Source organism: Oryctolagus cuniculus, chromosome 14, assembly GCF_051225735.1.
Source record: "Oryctolagus cuniculus isolate XC-2025 breed Fujian yellow rabbit chromosome 14, ASM5122573v1, whole genome shotgun sequence".
NCBI lineage: Eukaryota > Metazoa > Chordata > Mammalia > Lagomorpha > Leporidae > Oryctolagus > Oryctolagus cuniculus.
The window spans coordinates 44,087,659-44,107,525 of NC_142880.1; the positions used below are offsets into that span (position 1 = coordinate 44,087,659).

General features: G+C 44.9%; 1 long non-coding RNA gene across 1 annotated transcript; it reads left to right on the forward strand.

Moving 5' to 3' along the window:
* Positions 1-1,766: 1,766 nt before the first annotated feature.
* On the forward strand, positions 1,767-6,305 carry LOC138845169 (uncharacterized). The gene is made up of 3 exons (XR_016220099.1): positions 1,767-2,118; positions 3,888-3,960; positions 6,256-6,305. It is a non-coding gene; the product is annotated as an uncharacterized LOC138845169 (long non-coding RNA).
* Positions 6,306-19,867: the final 13,562 nt, after the last annotated feature.

Below are 19,867 nucleotides of genomic sequence, written 5' to 3' on the forward strand. Positions count from 1 at the left end.
GAGCAGCCAGGAAATGAATTGGCACCCATAGGGGATGCCAGTGGTACAGGTGGTGGCTTATTCCACTATGCCACAACGCCCGTCCCTTGGGATTGATCTTAAATGAATAGGTTCAAATTACTCTCAGGGAACATTTGCTGCAAAGGTTGGAATAAAAACGTCACATCGCAGATGATCCAACTCTAGAACTTTGAAGTTAGGCCTTCTTTGTGAACGGAGGGCCCCAGTGACAGCAGGTTGACACTGTAGTGATGGACATGTTGGGAAGCAGATGCCACAGAGATTTGTGTAAGTCGGCATTACAGAGTTGCCTATGAAGGCCATACTTAATTACTCTGTATCATGTGTTTAGTGTAAACAACTTATATAACAGTTTTGATGGAAGATTTAGTCTCTGAGATTAGTATTTGGTTTCCAGACAGTCATGAGCTCCCCAAAACAGAGTAGAGGTAAATTCAAGCCCTACAGCTCTACACCTGTGCTCAGTGTAGACTAACCCCGTGGTTCATTGGGGCTGTGATGAGGGGACACCTCCAGCTGCAGCCACTTAATTGTATTCATATAAACGTTGCCCTCTTGATGAAGTCATCATTTCTAGGAATCCTGGGAGAAAAAAATAAGTTGACCATCCCTCCCCACCATTGTAAATTTTATTGTTGCCATCTCTATGTCATTCTAGCCCAAAGCATAGTCATCATTTTTCTGGGCAAATTATCAAGACCAGCCTGTGTATTTCAGCACCAGCCAGGAGCTGGAGGTAGGAGGTGAGTGGCTTGTACATCATCCCCAAATTGACATTTTCCACAGATGAGCTCCAGTTAGCTGGTTAAATTCTGCCAAGTTATCATTCTCACTTTTAATGACTTCTTTAATAAGACTTCTAAAGGGACCACCACGTAGATGCTTCAAAATGTGTTGCACAATGCAATGGGAAAGCCTTCTGCACCCTGATATGGAGAGATCTGTAGAATAGTTTAAGTGAGAAAGGCAAGGTGCCAAGCTGTGAAATGGCATGCTATTTTGGGGGCCAAAAAGAGAGAAATATGAATATGGGTGTGAATGTGCATGTGAATCTGCCTGTGTTTGTGAAAAGATACCCTGGCAGGATAAGCCAAAAATTAATTAAATGTTTATCTGTGAGGGAAAGAGAAGAACAGGATGGAGTAGGGCTGGAGGAAGACTTCCCTGAGTGCACCTTATCTCCTTTGGCCTTGGAAGCGTTCATGTTCTATATACTGAAGAAACAAATTTTAAAAAGCATGGACAGCAAATATATAAATTTTTTTCTTGTTTATTTTCCCCTTATTCTGAGGAAAGGATTTGAGGCAGCTTCAGTCAGAACATTGATATATGCCTTATGCATGTTTACAGATTTCAATGTCTCCACAATTGCTAGATAATAAAATATTTGGAGAGGCAGCTCCCAGGCCAATTTTGAAACTTGATGATATTATTTTTTATTTAAACCTGATGACATAATGTATCTATAATTATTAACTTACTTATACCTCTAAAAGTGAACTTTAAAAAAATGAGTAATTTGGGGGCTTGTGGGGAGCAACTCGGACTAGACTAAGTTACTCGAATTAAGACTTATTCTATGCATCTGCTCTCCCACAATATGGCACTGAGAAGGGAGTAAACAGCTTCTACACAGCTGCCTCTCGCCAATTTGATTGACTGAGCTGCAGGAGCTGATCTTGCTCCTGATTGGAGGAGAGCAGCGTACTCCGCGTGTGGGTAGCAGAGTTGGGATTGGTGGAAGAGGACTATAAAGGAGGAGAGAGACAACATGCACCAGGAACATCTGAGCAGCCCCCGAGAGAGCTGGACGGTGGTGTGCCGCTCCCCCGCGGAAGTGGGGAAAGTGGCGAAAGTGGCGAAAGTGGCAGGGGGAAACCGCCCTTCCACGGAGGTGGAAGGGTCGGTAGCCAACCCGGGAAGAACCAGCAGCAAACCCGGGGAGGGCCAAGCAGACAAAAGAACAGCGCAGGGTCCTGTGTCGTTCCTCCGTGAAGAGGGGGAGCGACAGGAGCTGGATTTTGTTTGTGTCACACAAAAGTAACACCACCACTACCTCTGACTTTCAGGATTCTGGAAGTCAGGTACTTTGCACAGGTGAGCATTTGATGATTTTCTAACTTCTATAATATGGTGCAAAACAAAAGGTAAGTGATTATGTACCTAATTCATCCTTACTCTACCAACTTAGGTCTTGATAATTTTGCAGGAATAGAATGTATTGGACAGATGTCACTGAGCATAAACTGGAGCTACTTTTTATTTTCAAACTTTTTTGCTTCTTTTATTTAAATGACCCAAATAGCATATAATAAAAATATTTAATAAGACTTAAATTATTATCCTTGCTACTTATCCAAGGTCTATTTTTTAAAAACTTTTTAAAAAAATTTTATTTATGTACTTGAAAGTCAGAGTTACAAAGAGGCAGAGGCAGAGAGAGAGAGGGAGAGAGAGGTTTTCCATCTACTGGTTCACTCCCCAAATGGCTGTAAGGGCCAGAGCTGGGTTGTTCTGAACTCAGGAGCTTCTTCTGGGTCTCTCATATGGGTAGAGGGGCCCAAGGAGTTGGGCCAACTTCTGCTTTCCCAGGCCATTGCAGAGAACTGGATCAGAAGTATAGTGGCTGAGACTCAAGCCAGTGCCCATATGGGATGCTGACACTGCCGGCAGCAGCTTTACCTGCTATGCCACAGCGCCGGGTCCAATCCGATGTCTTTTATAAATAATCCCTGTGCTCTCACTGACTTTGATCACCTCTCTCCCATTTTATATTTTGGCAGAGTCAGAACTGCAAAAGTTTCTATTTTTAGTGTGCCTATTATGAAATACTAAATTTATTTTTTAAAAAGACTTATTTTTTTGTATTTATTTGAAAGGTAGAATGGGAGAGAGAGAAAGAAAGAGAGAGAGAGATTTTCCATTTACTGGTTCACTCCCCAAATGGTCACAATTGCTGGGGCTAGGCCAGGACAAAGACAGGAACCTGGAACTCTGTCCTGGTTTCCCATGTGGGTGGCAGGGACCCAAGTACTCAAGCCATCTCTGCTGCTTTTCCATGTGGGTTAGCAGGGAGCTGGATCAGAAGTGCAGCAGCCAGGTGTGGAATTGGTACTCATATGGGATACCAGCATCGCAGGTGGCAGTTTAATTTGCTGACCCACAATGCCAGCCCCAATACTAAATTTCTTGATGTGAAGCAGTACAGTTACATCTTTGTACCCCCTCACTTCTCACCTCCATCCCCGAGCAATGATAAACACTAAATGGTGTTTTGAATTGAGCTTTCCTTAGTTGTTAATGTGTTTATGTCTAATCTCCAAGCTGACAAGGGCATTATCCTTCTTGTAATATGGTTAATACTTGTTGGACATCTTTAGTGTTTTGGTAATATGTAGAAATCCACTTGTCTTGCTTCTCAGACTTTCTGTCTCAGAGGAGAGGTAAACAAACAATGATTCCTTGAACTGTTACTGCATTTTAATCAAATCCTGCTTCTCTTTTCCATGTTACTAATTAGGTTAGACTAAGTATCAATTCATCAGACAAGTGAGTAGTACAATATCGCCTTCACATTAGATTTGTAGCTTACCCCTACATTGCTGTACCCCATTAGAGGTTTTTATACCTGCAAGTGTTCCTAGTTGGTGATATCCCCCTACTTATTACTGGATGTTACTTCTGACTCAGTGGATTGTTTAGACAAGATGCTAATGAAACCAATGTCATTTTTATCTCTATAGCGATCAGTTAACTTAGTTTTAATTCATTCAGCATTTATTTTGAGGGCCTACTGTATGCCAAGCATGATGCAAGATGCTCTATATGTTACAGTATTTAACAAAACATGATCCCTCTTGTACCAGGAACAAGGGAAGATGTGCATTCCCACCACTCCTATTCCAAACTGTAAGTGGAGGTCCTCACCAGTGCAACCAGGTAAGTATAAGAAATAAAAGAAAAAACAATCTTTTAGTCACAGGTTCCACAAGAAAGCTACCAGAACAATATATGAGCTTAGCAAGGCCTTAGGATGCACTGTCATCATCTCATTTCATCCTCAAAGTAATCCAATGAATTTGCTTCTGTTCCTCTGTGTGTGTGTGTGTGTGTGTGTATAAACAGATACATAAATGCATAGATTAAGCAAATTGGCCAATGTCTTACACTAATATGCAGCAAATTTGGTGTTCTAACCCAGGTAAGCATGACTTACATTACTCTTCATGCCAGGGCTTCTTAACCTTGACTTAGAATGTGGAACCATTCCTGTTATTGCGTGGCCTGTGATTGAGTAGAATAGGGGAAAGCTCCTAGGGAGCTGTGCTTCCATAAAACACCTACCCAAATCCTGATGCTGGTCGTGTGAACTCCTGACTGTGTGGACCACATGTTCTGTGTATGCACAGTCCGTCTAGGGGGTGCCTGAAACCTTGGATGGTACAAACCCTAAATCTGAGTATGCTATGCTTTTTCCTATACCTACATAGCCATGATAAAGCACATGATACATATCTATCTATGATTTAAGCACAGTCAGAGCTTAACAACAATAAATAAACAATTAAATAGAATCATCATAACAACACACTGTAATTAAAGTTATGTGAATTTGTTCCCTTTCGAAATATCTTATCTTGCTGTGCTGTATTTTCAAAATGCAGTTGACCGTGGGCAACTGTGAGACCATGGAAAGCAAAACCACAGATAAGGGGAGAGGGAACTTCTGTCTACAGTATTCTATATGCAAATACTATGTCAGACAGTAACTCTAACCAGGGGAAAATGATCTCTCCAGGTGGCAGTGACGCTCAATAGGACCCAATCCAACTGTTTTCTGGTCTTATCCATGGATATAAAGGGAAGCTGTAATTGCTGTAAGAGAGGCTGGTAGGATCTATGGCCAAGCAGGCAGGAAGAGGCAACATTTGAAAAGGCTGATCTTTCTGTGAGATCCACGGCCATGCTCCATATAAGGGACCACACAGAACACCCAGGGAAGGAGCTCCCCAGGGAAAACCAAAACTCCGGGGGGTCAAGGGAAAAAGCAGATCCTGGAGAGTGAGTTCAGAGCTCAGGAAAGGTGCTGGGGGGATAAGCTTTGGTGGCTGCATGTTGAGAACACAGGTAACCACTGAAGGATCAACAAGGATGAGGGAGACGGAGAGACTGTTGTGTGAAACTGTGCACTGCCTGTATTACCATTATCACTAACAACAGGTGCACTGAGCATTTTCCGTGTACCAGGAAAGGAACTGTGCACACCACATGTGCTGTTATGTGAAGTCCTCAGGACATCTCCCCAAGACAAGGACTATTCATCATCACCTCCATTTTACAGAGAGTTTAACTCCAAACCACTACATTGGGCTGCCTCTTGTCTGGGGATACTTTGCACGTGAAGCTGAACTGAGGGCTGTTTAGAAATGAAGACTGTGCTGCCGAGATTCCAGAGCATGTCCAGCTAAAGTACAGGGAATGATGTGGATCATGAAAGAGATTCAAAATCAGAAAATAGTAAGGCTTTGGAGTATTGCAGAGATGACGTTAGCCTGAGCTATAGCTTAAAAAGAGGAAAAGGCAAAATGTTCCTAGAGGAAGCCCAGCCATGGGAGTGGTCTCTCAAAAAAAAGGGGAACTTGAGGGATAGCTGGGGGCTGGGGCCCATGCTGCAGGCATGAGGAAGAGACAGTGGAAATTCAGGTCACCAGCTGGAGCAGTGATGAAATTGGCTTGATGGTAATTGCACAGACAGCCGCTCCAGAGAATGGCATTGCTTGCCATGTCCTCATCATACCAATTAGAGTCACTTCACAAGACTGATCTAAGAGTAGGAGTGTTGACTGATTCTTTTGGTAGAATGTAGAGACATCAACTTCAGTGGCTGCTGTGGTTTGAATGGGGTCTGTGCCCTGTGAAACTCATGCTAGAATTGAATCCTTGTTGTCAGGTCTGAAAAAGGTGGAAGGGACAAGCATTCGTCCTAGCAGGTAAGACAAGGGTTTAGGCTCCTGCATCTCATACTGGAGCGTGTCAGTTCAATCCCTGGCTCCAGCTTCCTGCTAAGTGCCTGCTAATCTACAGTTGTAACGAGAATATTGATAAAGAGTAGCTAAATGCTGACAAAAGGGGAGGATATGACATTAGCAGATACCCAATTTTCTTTGGGGTTTGTTCCAAATAGGTTCTATGCCAATGCAAAACTTGATCTCCAATAAAAACCTTGTTTTTCAGAATAGAAGACAATAATAAAGTAGTGACTGCATAGTTATGACGAAGGAAAAGAATCATCAGAAAAAAAGGAGCAGGACTGTTGAAGTCTGTTTTCAAGAACACCCTGAAATACCCACTGCTTACGACTCTGTTCATCCAAATGATGTTCCTTGCTTGGGGAAGATGTCTTACATATTTGTTTGACTGAAAAGAGGGTTTTGCAGGAGTAATCCACAACCAAGACAAACTGTCAATATAAGAGCCCATTGATAATAATTATATAATGAAAAAAAGTGTTTGCAAGATTATTTGGACTGAACTCCTGCTGAGAAAACTTTGAAAGTTACACATTATGATCTATTTAAGCCAGGGTATCAAAGGCTACATTGTCAGCGTAAGATAAATTGAGTATTCTGGGGCCAGTGCTGTGGCACAGTGGGTTAAAGCTCTGACTTGCAGCGCCGCCATCCCATATGGGCGCTGGTTCTAGTCCCAGCTGCTTCACTTTTAACCACGCTCTCCGCTATGGCCTGGGAAAACAGTAGAAGATGACCCCAGTGCTTGGGCCCCTGTACCTACATGGGAGACCTGGAAGAAGCTCCTGGCTCCTGGCTTCAGATCAGCTCAACTCTGTCCATTGCAGCCATTTAGGGAGTGAACCAGCAGATAGAAGACCTTTTTCTCTCTCTGGCTCTACCTCTTTCTCTGTAACTCTGTCTTTCAAATAAGTAAAATAAATCTTTTTTTTTGAAAAATTGAGTATTCTTCATTACCTAAAAGGATAAACAAATTCAAAGAGAAATATTCATCACATATGCTATATCTTAAGATCTGTTCAGAGCATCTGATATTATGTTTGTACAAATTTCATCTTGATTGTTTACCAGGCTGCTGTGATCTATGATTCAAGAAAATCCAGGGGCCAGCACTGTGCGGTAGTGGGTAAAGAGACCGCCTGCAGTGTCAGCATCCCATATGGGTGCTGGTTCAAGACGGAGCTGTTCCACTTCTGCTTCAGCTCTCTGCTATGGCCTGGGAAAGCAGTGGAAGATGGCTCAAGTTCTTGGGCCCCTGCACCAGTGTGAGAGACCCAGAGGAAGCTCCTGGCTCCTGGCTTCAGATTGGCACAGCTCTAGCCGTTGTGGCTAATTAAAGAGTGAACCAGCAGATGAAAGACCTCTCTCTCTGCCTCTCCTTCTCTGTGTAACTCTGACTTTCCAATAAATAAATCAATCTTTAAAAAAAAAAAGAAAATCCATTGAAATGATCATTTTTAAAATAAAAACTTAAGATAACCTTTAAAAAGTTTCAAATGCAGACATTTGAATGAATGTGAAAGTACATAGAAAACAAGTGTTCTCACACTTTCCTATACTAAAGAAGTTTTGTTTTACTTGCTTTATTTTTGATTTAATGTGACCGGTGAAAGACTAGTTGAACTTTTTATTGTGAGAACTGTTAGTGAAAATTGTCAGGTGGAAGCCATATATCCCCAAAATGAACAATCGGACTGTTGATCCTTATAGGCTCTAATCTGCATGGAATCCCACTCAGTTTGTGAAGGTTCCCTCTTTTGAACTTCCTCTGATTAAACCTATTATTTTTATGCACCAGCATTGACATTAATAAAATATTCTTTTTTTACTTTTATTTAATGAATATAAATTTCCAAAGTACAGCTTATGGATTACAATGGCTTCCCCCCATAACTTCCCTCCCACCCACAACCCTCCCCTTTCCCGCTCCCTCTCCCCTTCCATTCACATTAAGATTCATTTTTCAATTCTCTTTATATACAGAAGATCAGTTTAGCATATATTAAGTGAAGATTTCAACAATTTGCACCCACACAGAAACACAAAGTGAAAAATACTGTTTGAGTACTAGTTATACCATTGAATCTCAATGTACAGCACATTAAGGACAGAGATCCTACATGAGGAGTAAGTGCACAGTGACTCCTGTTGTTGATTAACAAATTGACACTCTTGTTTATGGCATCAGTAATCACCCTAGGCTCTTGTCATGAGTTGCCAAGGCTATGGAAGCCTTTTGAGTTCACCAACTCTGATCATATTTAGACAAGGTCATAGTCAAAGTGGAAGTTCTCTCCTCCCTTCAGAGAAAGGTACCGAAAAGAAGAACTTTTTAAAACAATGTATTCCAATGATCATTAAATCTGATGCTAATGTGTCGCTCCCCCTCTTCGTGGAGGAACGACACAGGACCCTGTGCTGTTCTTTTGTCTGCTCGGCCCTTCCCAGGTTTGCTGCTGGTTCTTCCCGGGTTGGCTACCGACCCTTCCACCTCCGTGGAAGGGCGGTTCCCCCTGCCACTTTCCCCACTTCCGCGGGGGAGCGGCACACCGCCGGCCGGCTCTCTCGGGGGCTGCACAGGTGTTCCTTCAGTTAGATGTTCCTGGTGCATGCCGTCTCTCTCCTTCTTTATAGTCCTCTTCCACCAATCCCAACTCTGCTACCCACATGCCGAGTACGCTGCTCTCCTCCAATCAGGAGCAGAATCAGCTCCTGCAGGTTACTGGTCGAACTGGAGGCAGCTGTGTAGAAGCTGTTTACTCCTCTCCCAGAGCCATATTGTGGGAGAGCAGATGCATAGAATAAGTCTTAATTCCAGTAACTTAGTCTAGTCCGAGTTGCTCCCCACACTAATGGCTGACTGCTGCAATACAAAATTGCACACCTTAAATAGCTTAACACATCACACGGTATTACACCAAAGTGTTTTTCTCATTTCAAGTTCATTAAAACTTTAGCAGTACAAATTATCCAGGTGCAGATTATCAAAATATCAACTCAACGAAGTCCACATTAAAAAAAAAAAAAAGGACAAACATAAAACAACCCCCAAACAATGAAAACTTAAAGTCTAAGACAGAAATGAAGTAACTATACAGGACTCACTGTGGAAAACAAAAAAGCAGAGAGGAGACACATGTGTGCTCTGTCTCTTGTCAAATGATTCCCTGTGCCACCTCAGATTCTGCCAGCAAGAAGGCCCTCACTGACATGACTCCTCGACTTTGGATCAGAACCATGAGCCAAAATAAATCTCTTTTCTTTGTGAGTCACCTAGCCTCAAGTATTTTATTATAGTAACAGAAAGTGGGCTAATGGACTAGCCTAACCTGAAAAAGGTTACATGAAGATGTAGGTGAAGCTGTAGCCATGTCCCATAAACCAAGACAGCAAGCAAAGTGGCCTCAGGAAGGGATTGGGACCAGGAACTACCGCCAGGACTCCAGGACTCTGTGCATCTCTAATATTTCTCTCTCTCTCTCTCTCTCTCTCTCTCTCTCCCCCCCCCCCCTTTCTGTTATCCTCTGTCTTTCCTGGTCTAGATGAAGAGTAGAAAATGCCTATCCCATAGCTCCTTAGCTTAGATATTCAATCTGCTTTGTTTTCAAGTCTATATTTCAACAAAGATACCCAAGTGCCTTGGCTTGGGTTAGGCACTCTGGCTGATTCGATCAGATGAGTCACGGGACGGAGGGTCATGTTGTCTGTAGTGAATCCTGGATACCCTGGAGAGGAACTGCTAAGCAGACAACTGGAAAGGCAGATTGAACATACCACTCTGACGCATGGCTGTGTGACACAGACACACCACCCCATGTGTACATTTTTCCAAAGATGCCTCTGCCTATCAGAGCCCAGTGATTCCAGCTAAAACTGCAAATGAGCACTCTCTTCCCCAACAAAAGATGACTCAAGGTCATGTCCAGTCTGTCTTTGCAACATTGATGTCCTGGACCAGGGACCATAGAGAATCTCCTCCTCTTTCATGTGGAAGAGAACATTGAGGCCGGTGCCATGGCTCAATAGGCTAATCCTCTGCCTGCGGCGCCGGCACCCTAGGTTCTAGGTTCTAGTTGGGGCGCTGGATTCTGTCCCGGTTGCTCCTCTTCCAGTCCAGCTCTCTGCTGTGGCCTGGGAGGGCAGTGGAGGATGGCCCAAAGTCCTTGGGCCCTGCACCCCATGGGAGACCAGGAAAAGCATCTGGCTCCTGGTTTCGGATCAGCACGGTTGTGCCAGCAGCAGTGCGCTGGCTGCAGCTGCCATTGGAGGGTGAACCAACAGAAAAGGAAGACCTTTCTCTTTGTCTCTCTCTCACACTGTCCACTCTGCCTTTCAAAAAAAAAAAAAAAAGAGAGAGAGAGAGAACATTGATCCTTTTTCCAAATAAGGTGATGTTTTCAGGGATTAGAAAATAGGTATCTTTGACTGGCATTATTTGGCCTGTCACAAACAGTCTTTCCATTAAAAAGGTAAAAACAGGGTCAGTCATTTGGCATAGAGGTTAAGACTCCACCTGGGTCGACTACATCCTGTAACACAGTGCCTAGGTTTGAGCCCTGGCTGTGTCTCTTGATTACAGCTTTCTGCTGATGCAGACGTGGGAGGCAGCGGGTAATGGCTCAAGTAGCTGGGTCCTGCCACGCACATGCAAGACCCAGATTGAGTTCCTATCTCCCAGCTGCAAACTGGCCCAGCCCTAGCCATTGCAGGTGTTTGGGGAGTGAACCAGTGGGCAGGAGCTTTCTGTCTGACTCTGCCTCTCACATAAACAAAATTAAAACAGTAAACAAAATAGATGGAATTAATTTTAATATACTCTTATTTAACTGAATGTATCTATAATATTACTATTAGAACATGTATCCAACACAAAAATATCAATGGATCAATTTCCATTTTTTTTTCCCTACTAGGTCTTGACAATCCTGTGTGTGTACACAGGTTCCCTGTTCTCTCTGCATCTCATGATGAGTGTCTTTTGTGCCGGGGTAAAATTGCACACACTATGGGGTCATGGCCCAATAGAAGGACCCTACCCAGGGCTCTATGTTTATAGGGAAAGGAGGTGTTTGCCCAGAGGGACAAACAACTTGGATTCAGTTGTCTGAAGCACTAAACTGATGTCCCAGCTGTCTAGAGGAAGGTTGGGAAAGGCCAGCTGCCTGCTTGTACCTTGTCCCATGGGAAGTTGAATTCAAGTACAGCCTCTTTCTCTGACAAGTGTGTGTGTGTGTGTGTGTGTGTGTGTGTGGTGTGCAGGGGATGGCCTGGCAAGGTGGAGTCTTTGGATCACACTACCTAGTAGTTCCCAAGTGCAAATGCAGACAAGTTTCTCTAGCCTCTCAACAGGCAGCCCTGCTCTGCTCCCATTTGAAAATGGTAGAGGGGCCAGTGCTGTGGCATAGTGAGTAAAGCAGCCATCTGCAGTGCTGGCATCCCATATGGGCGCCGGTTCAAGTCCCAGCTGCTCCTCTTCTGATCCAGCTCTCTACTATGGCCTGGGAAAGCAGTAGAAGATGGCCCAAGTCCTTGGGCCCCTGCACCCACATGGGGAACTCATAGGAAGCTCCTGGCTCCTGGCTTTGGATCGGCACAGCTCCAGACATTGCAGCCAACTGGGGAGTGAACCAGCAGATGGAAGACCTCTCTGTCTCTACCTCTCTCTCTCTCTCTCTCTCTCTCTCTTCTCTCTGCCTCTCCTTCTCTGTGTATAACTCTGACTTTCAAATAAATCTTTTTAAAAATGGTAGAAAGAGTATTTCCATCTCTCTCAGTCCATAGCCATTCTATCTATCTACTATACACTTCTATTTTTTCTGGCTTGATCATATTGATACAGGGTTTGGGCTGGGGTTACTTCCCGAAGCAGACTGAGATGGGGATTGCTAATGTGGCTTGAGGTGGGATTGCATGCAGACAGGGTTAGCCCAGGAGCAGTTCAGGAATTGGGACAAATCAGGGTGTGGCCCATGAGGCCAAGGTAAAGACTGGAGCTTCAGAAAAGCCGTCAGGTGTGGTCAGGCCTGAGGGGGAGGCAGTGGCTGGACTGCTCCCAGGGAGACTGGTTTTGGATGCAGATGAAGTGCTAAGTTGTTTATTTTTCAGGGAACTGCTCCACCTAAGGATGTTCCAGTCACACTTTGAAGAGCTGAGCCCCTCCAGAGAGGGTCTGGTTTCCTGGAGTCAGCGATTTTTGTCTCTTTCTGTCTAAGAACACTGTTGGCTTGTCTCCAAAAGAGGCTTTTGCCCTCTGTGTGGATGAGGGCTCGGGCGGCTCTAGAATAAGACCCAGTCCTCTTCCCTCCCAGCACGGGGTCCACAGGTGGTCATTAACCGTGACCTTGATGCTAACCCTGTCAGCACAGTTGCCATGCAGGTATCCATGCACATTGCCAACAACAGCCCTTGTCTTGGGTGGCTGATCAGGCGATGGGAGCTGACTGCGGGAGGCTCCAACCCACAGGTAAAGAAAAGCATCTTGTTCTTGCTCCAGTGTTTCACGAGGACTCTCTTAAGTACTTTTGCAGCAAACTTCCAAAGATGTGCTGAATGTGTGCTTGCTGCTCCTTGATGTGCTCACACACAACATGTAGCTCAAAGCTCAAAAAATGTGTAGACTGTTGACAAGTTTGATTTGTAGCTCAGTTTCCAGTGCAACTAGTACAAGTTTGTTTGGTTTTTCTTTTCCCAGGGCTTATGTTTTCCCCCACAAAATTCCATATATTTAATTTGGATAATCTCCAATTTTGTGTAATAGTCATTAAAGCTAAGGTTGATTTTTTTTTTTTTTGTGAATGAAAAATAACACTTAGGCTACTTTTGGGAGTTAGTCTGGAAGACATAATTGGAGGCAGAGATATTTAAGTTTTGGCTGGCATATATAAAAAAATCACAGAACACCTCATTTGAATGGAGGTTGTCCAAAAAATATATCCAGGCCACTTGATGGCTCTACTTGAAGACCATTCTATCCTACCACCCTCCTTCTGTGTGCCACCTGGCACAGCCAAGCTCAGTGACAACAGAGGAGAGCTGGCCAGAGACGTTTTCCTTGCCACAGTAATCTCTACTTCTTTCTCCTTCCTGTTCTGGGGTTCCCAGTGGAGAAAATGGGCACGCTGGTGGGAGGGCAGACAAGGCTGAAGGTCTAAAGAAAGCCATGGTGTGTAAAGTTCCTGGACAAATAATAATGAACCAAAGACGAGGCACAACAGCAGGCTGTGTTTTCATCGAGATGAGTCTACTTGATGTGGGTTGTCTCATTCATTCATTCGTCGCGATACTCATCACAGTCCTCAGGCTTTTTACCTCAGCTCCCAGACCAGCAGCAACAGTGTTCCCACAAAGAAGCCTGGCTCAGCCCCATTTGAAGAATGATAGATTATTGCAGAATTTTCTGAGAATGACTGGAAATGAGGCCAGAGGGAGGCTAATGTAGAATACTTAGGAGAAGCCCGCCTTGTCATTTCTCTTTAGTTTTAGCTTATTATAGCTTTAAAAACTCCTGATTAGCATGGCTGGTGGGGTGGGGAGGGAAGGCTCAAAATGAAGTTGTTTATAAGAAAAACCTTGCATTGTTTCTGGGCGATCTCAGGCTGCAACACCGAATAGATTTGTGGAGGAAACCTAAGCTCTTATGTTTGCTCTTTCTCATTGTCTCTCTTGTAAGCTGAATGCACATTAAAGAAAAGCTCATTAGGATACTACAGAAATAGCATAAAATATCCTCACCCCTAAATAATGCTGTCTATTCACTGCAAAAAATTTTGCATGAAAACACATTATCTTTCTTATCTTTTTGAGGGAAAAAAGTAGCTAGTGAACTGAGCTACTTCATATTATTTTCTGACCATCATACTCTTAAAATTTCTCAATATTCTGACTGTAGAGTCTCAATTCAGGCTTCCCAACCCAAAGTTGGGTAGTTTTCTAGGCTCTTGGTGCCAACACACTGTTGTAGGTGACAGTTACAAAGCGGAAGAGTCTTCATTTCAGTGTAAACTATTCCCAGGGCTGCCATAATAAACTCACACAAACTGGATGGCTTTGAACCACAAGGATTCATTCTCCCACGGTTCTGGAGGCTCAGGTGAGCAATCGAGTGTGAACGGGCCCTGCTCCCTCTGACGGCCTCGAGGGAGAATCCTCTGTAGGCTTTTCAGCACCTGGCAGCTGCAGGCCTGGCCTGGTCTCCTGCTCCAGCTTTCCGTAGCTGGTCCTTGTATCTCTGTGCTGAACCTCGCCTGCCTTTCCTGTGGAAATACATCGTGACTGAATTTAGGATGGGCCCTAAGTCCAGGATGATCTCATCCTGAGATGGACGACTTAATTATCTCTGCAAATACCTTTGTTCCGAGGTCACAAGGTCACATTCACAAGTTGTGAGGCACAGGTTTGGGACCTGTATTTTGGAGGCCACCATTCACCCCATCGTGTAGTGTTATACCTGGGAGTGGTGGGAAGGAGTTAGGTCTGGGTGGGGTGGGGGTGGGGGAGCTGGGTAGCCTTCTCTACCCAGTAGATGTGAGCATTTACTCACAGAACCCTATTCAAGAGAAGACAATGGCACAGTGGCTCACTTGGCTATTCCTCTGCCTGTGGTGCCAGCACCCCGGTTCTAGTCCTGGTTGGGGCGCCAGATTCTGTCCCGGTTGCTCCTCTTCCAGTCCAGCTCTCTGCTGTGGCCCGGGAGCGCAGTGGAGGATGGCCCAAGTGCTTGGGCCTGCACCCCATGGGAGACCACGAGGAAGCACCTGGTTCCTGGCTTCGGATTGGCACAGTGCGCCGGCCGTACCAGCCATTTGGGGGGTGAACCAACAGAAGGAAGACCTTTCTCTCTGCCTCTCTCTCTCACTGTCTAACTCTGCCTGTCAAAAAAAAAAAAAAAGAAGAGAGAGAGAGAGAGAGAAGACAACAAAGGCAAGAGAGTCATTCACAGCCACTCTGGGAGAGAGAGGAAGAGAGAGCCCATTTTTTTGTGCCTCCCTGCAGGGGTCTGAGTCCCCCAGCATGGGGGGGATTGGTGAAGGGAGTATGCTCTGGGTCAGACATAGTTGGGTGGACACTGGCTCTGCCAACTACCGGCTGTGCGATCCTGGAAATTTCCTTAGGGTGCCCCCAAACTTGTCATTTCTGAAATGGGAGTCTTGATGGGATGCAGGTTGTCCCTGGGAAATCAAAGTGGTCCAGACATGAGAAGCCCCAACACAACACCTGATGAGTCCACTAACGTCAGTCAGATCTTCCTTCCACTGATTCATCCAAATGCCTACAATAACCAGGGCTGGGCCAGGCCAAAGCCAGCAGTGCAGAACTCCAGCTGAGTCTCCCACACATGTGAGGGGGACCCAGGTACTTGGCCCATCACCCAGTGCCTCACAGGATGCACAGGAGTAGGAAGCTGGAATTAAAAGTGATGCTGGAACTTGAAGACAGGCATTTTGCATGTGGGATGCAGACATCATAGGCATCATCTTCCTCCTCTTTCTCTTCTCTTTTAAAAATGATTATTTATTTGAAAGGCAGAGTGACAGAGATATTCCATATATTGGTTGACTCCCCAAATGCCCAGACTGAGTTAATTGGAAGCAATAGAAACGTATTGTTCACAGTTTGGGAGGCTGTGAAGCCCAAGATCAAGTTGCTGGTAGATTTGCTGTCTGTTGAGAGCTCCTTCTGCTCTGCAGAGGTGGGTGCCTTCTTGTTGTATCTTCACGTGTGAAGGGACAGGCCAGCCCTCTGGGGTCCCTTTTGTAAGGACACCAATTCCAATCATGACAGTGGAGCCCTCCTGACCTATCACCTCCTAAAAGCTTTGCCTTCTAAGACTATGCTTTGGGGGTTAGGATTTCCATAGAATAGTTTTAGGGGCTGTAAATGTTCAGACTGTAGCATATAAGCTACTTAATTTTCTTAGGGCTAGAAAACTTTTGCCTAGAGCATATGTGTCTAAGGGCTTAGAGCAAGGCAGCTTGGATTTCTGGGTAGGAAAATGGATGAGATGAGAAGGGGGAGTGTATGGAGCGTTGCCTAGGAAGGCCAGGTATAGCTGAGGGAACAGGGTGAGTGAGAGCAAATCTTCTGTTTAAAAAATATTTATTTACTTATTTATATGAAAGCAGGGTGACTGAAGCAGAGAGAGAGAGAGAGAGATCTTCTGCCTGTTGGTTCACTCCCCAAGGGAGCCAGGGCTGGGCCAGATGGAAGTCAGGAGCCAAGAACTCTCTCTGGGTCTTCTATGCGGGTGGCAGTGACTCAAGCACTTGAAGTGCAGTTTGCTGCTTCATAGGTGTATTATCAGGAAACTGGATCAGAACCACAGAATAGCCTGGACTCAAAGCAGGTACACTGATGTGGTGAGTGGGCATCCCACGTAGAAGCTTAACCTGCTGGACTACAATGCCCACCCAAAATCAAGTCTTAAATAATGAGAATATCCAGAGTGATGTTAAACACAAAGACTGGGGAGGTTCATTTTTACAACTGATATACTTCAAAGCAAAAACTCCAACCAAAATAAAAGCAAGCAAACAAACAAACCAAAGAAACCAAAAACAAACAAACAAAAAATCCCCCAAAACTCTCATCAGAAACAGGCCAGTTTCCACATGGAAGTGGCAGATGAGATGGAATTCTTTATAGTTGCCCTAATTCCAAAACAGCAGAGTCACATGGAAAATCTGTCGTATTGTATTCATATCATTATTTGGTGATTCGAGTGATTGACATGATAAATACAGGGAATTATAATCCTTTCCCTACACACATTTCACAGTGTTCTACCTCACACAACAGAATTGATCTGGTACCCACAACTACAAAGAGAACACCCTGCATAAAGCGGCAGATCACAAAATAAAATGCACAATTAAACATGTACTGTGACCCCAGAAAGGGCTTGGTGTGTGGCTGGCCTCCTGTTTATTGCCTTTGGGTGAGTCCCAAATTGCTGAACCCAATAAACTCTTAACACACTTTATAACCAGGGGTATTCACCATGATGGTAATAAAACTACCCCTTGCTACTAAGTAGCTCAAAAGTTACAAAGTCACCTTTATGAGATAACAAGCTTTAAGCATCATTGGAAAGGTTGCATGCGATGAAGTCACCTGGAACTATCTTGCCACGTAATGGATTTATTACATCTGTTGCATAATGACTTTTTGCTGAACCAGATAATGGTTAAAATTAGCAATGGTCAGGTATCACATCTAGTGGCGCTTTCATGTGTAAATTTTCCAGTGATGATAAGGAGACAAGGAGTTCTCCTCTGGAAAGGAGTAGATGTTCCAGGAATATTCTTCAGTGTGAGAACACTGATTCAAGGACTGAGATACATTTGCATTAATGTCTTTATTGACTTGTTGGGGAGAGCAGAACTGAAATAGTCATTGATTGTACATGTAGGTGGATACCAAGTCAAAACACCAGGCAAAAACCCTCCAAGGCTGTCTCTCCAGAAAGCAAGAGAGATTTGGCAGCATGTTGGCAAGTCAGATGGAGCCTCTGTTAGGGAGCTTAGCATCAACTGGGTATCAGACATGTGAGTGCAAAACTCTGGAAGGAGGTAGAAGAGGAGGTGTTGAGAGAGATGCAGAGAAAGTGAGAGGGGAGAGGTTCTCTGGTGAGCTCATGGAGGCAGCTTCAGGGAGCATGAGGTGTTTACCCAGGAAGAGGATCTCAGTAACTAAGTCTGGGGAAGATGGAAATGCAGGGAAGTCCATTTCTGTGAGATGAACCAGCACAGTTTGAAAGCACAGGGCTTTCTCCATGGAGTAGTCCAGGGTTGATGGAATAGAGAGACGGTTGCCTATGGGTGTTGGGTTGGAAGATGGGAGGGACTTAGACTCTAGGCAGCTTTGACAATGAGACCACACTCCTTTCTATGGACAGCTCTGGAGATAGTACAGAAGGGAGCTAGCCAAGCAGTGCAAGTGAAGAGGAGTACCCATCAGACATAACTGAAAACCTTCCAGAATAAATAACACACACAAACGTCCCTTCACAAAACACTGCAAAGACAATAACATCCTGACCACACTGCAATGATAACACAGTCATTTTGATTTCCTTCATTCTAATGAGCAGCTTAACTACACCACAGAACTTAAAGGGTTTTAGTATGGCTTCTTGCTTCCGTGATCATTGTTTGTACTAACCAAGGAAGGTGGCCAACCAGAAGGTTCCCACCATGTACTTTGACCCATACCATTGGCAGAGTCCCCCATCAACAGTATCAGTAATTCTGTTAACTCTAAGGAGACTGTAGGAGGCTGGATTGTGTTTCCCAAAGATAGATTCAAGTCCTGAGCCCCAGTACCTGTGAATATGGCCTTACTAGGAAATAGGCTCTTTGCAGATGTCAACAACTCATGATGAGGCCATGTTGGAATGGGTTCAAATCCAGTGACTTCTTCCCTTCAAAGCAGAGGAAATTTCAGTAGAGAACACACAGGGGCGGGGGTGAGGGCATGGTGTTGCTCTGCTACAAGCCCAGGGCTGTGGAGGGTTGCCACAACCTTCTGAATCTAGGAAAAGGTGAAAAAGGACTCTCCCTAGGGTAGAGGTGGGAATGTCAGGCCCACAGGCTGTATAAGGCCTGAGAAATCATCTGCCTGACCCTGCCAAGGTGACCGTGGGCAGGACTCACAATTCAGTACATCTCTAACAAGTTAATTTTTAAGTTGATGATTTTGTATTGCTCATGAATGATGTGATAAATACCCAAATGCCCCTGGGAGGAAAAGAGGACAAGGTTCCCTGTTCCTGCCCTAGAGCCTTCCATGGGAGCATGCCTCTGCTGACACCTGGATTTCTTTCCTTCTTCTTCTTCTTTTTTTTTTTTTCTTAAGATTTATTTATTTATTTGAAAGGCAGAGTTACAAGGGGTGAGGGGTTGGGGAGACACCTTCCATCTGCTGGTTTACTTTCCAAATGGCTGCAATGGCCAGGGCTAGGCCAGACTGAAGCCAGGAGCCAGGAGCTTCATCCAGGTCCCCCATGTAGGTGCAGAGCCCATGTACATGGGCCATCTTCTGTGTTAGCAGAGAGCTAGATTGGAAGTGGCTCCTATATGGGATGCCAGCATCCCAGGTAGAGGTTTAACCCCCTGTGCCCAATGCCATCCTGACAGCTTGATTTTGGACTTCCAGCCTTGAGAAAATGAAATTCTGCTGTCACAAGTTGCCAGGTTTGTGACCATATGCAGCGGCAGCCTCAGCAAACTTGACATACACATTGAACACTGATGTCCTAAACAAAGAGGCTTGGGTTGAATATTTAAATGGACAATAATACACTGTTGGCCTGCACCGCGGCTCACTAGGCTAATCCTCTGCCTTGCGGCGCCAGCACACCAGGTTCTAGTCCCGGTCAGGGCGCCGGATTCTGCCCCGGTTGCCCCTCTTCCAGGCTGGCTCTCTGCTGTGGCCAGGGAGTGCAGTGGAGGATGGCCCCAAGTGCTTGGGCACTGCACCCCATGGGAGACCAGGAGAAGCACCTGGCTCCTGCCATCGGATCAGTGCGGTGCGCCGGCCACAGCCACGGCAGCCATTGGAGGGTGAACCAACGGTGAAGGAAGACCTTTCTCTCTCTCTCTCTCTCTCTCTCTCTCTCACTGTCCACTCTGCCTGTCAAAAAAATAAAAAATAAATAAAAAATAAAAATAAATGGACAATAATACACTGTGCAAACACCAGCAGCGGAAGATGATTGTGGCCATGTGAGCATCAGAATGAGTAGACTTGAAGGGAAGACCCATCAGAGGAGGCAGTGTCAGTTCATTTTCTGCAACTAATAATGCACCATAGCACACACT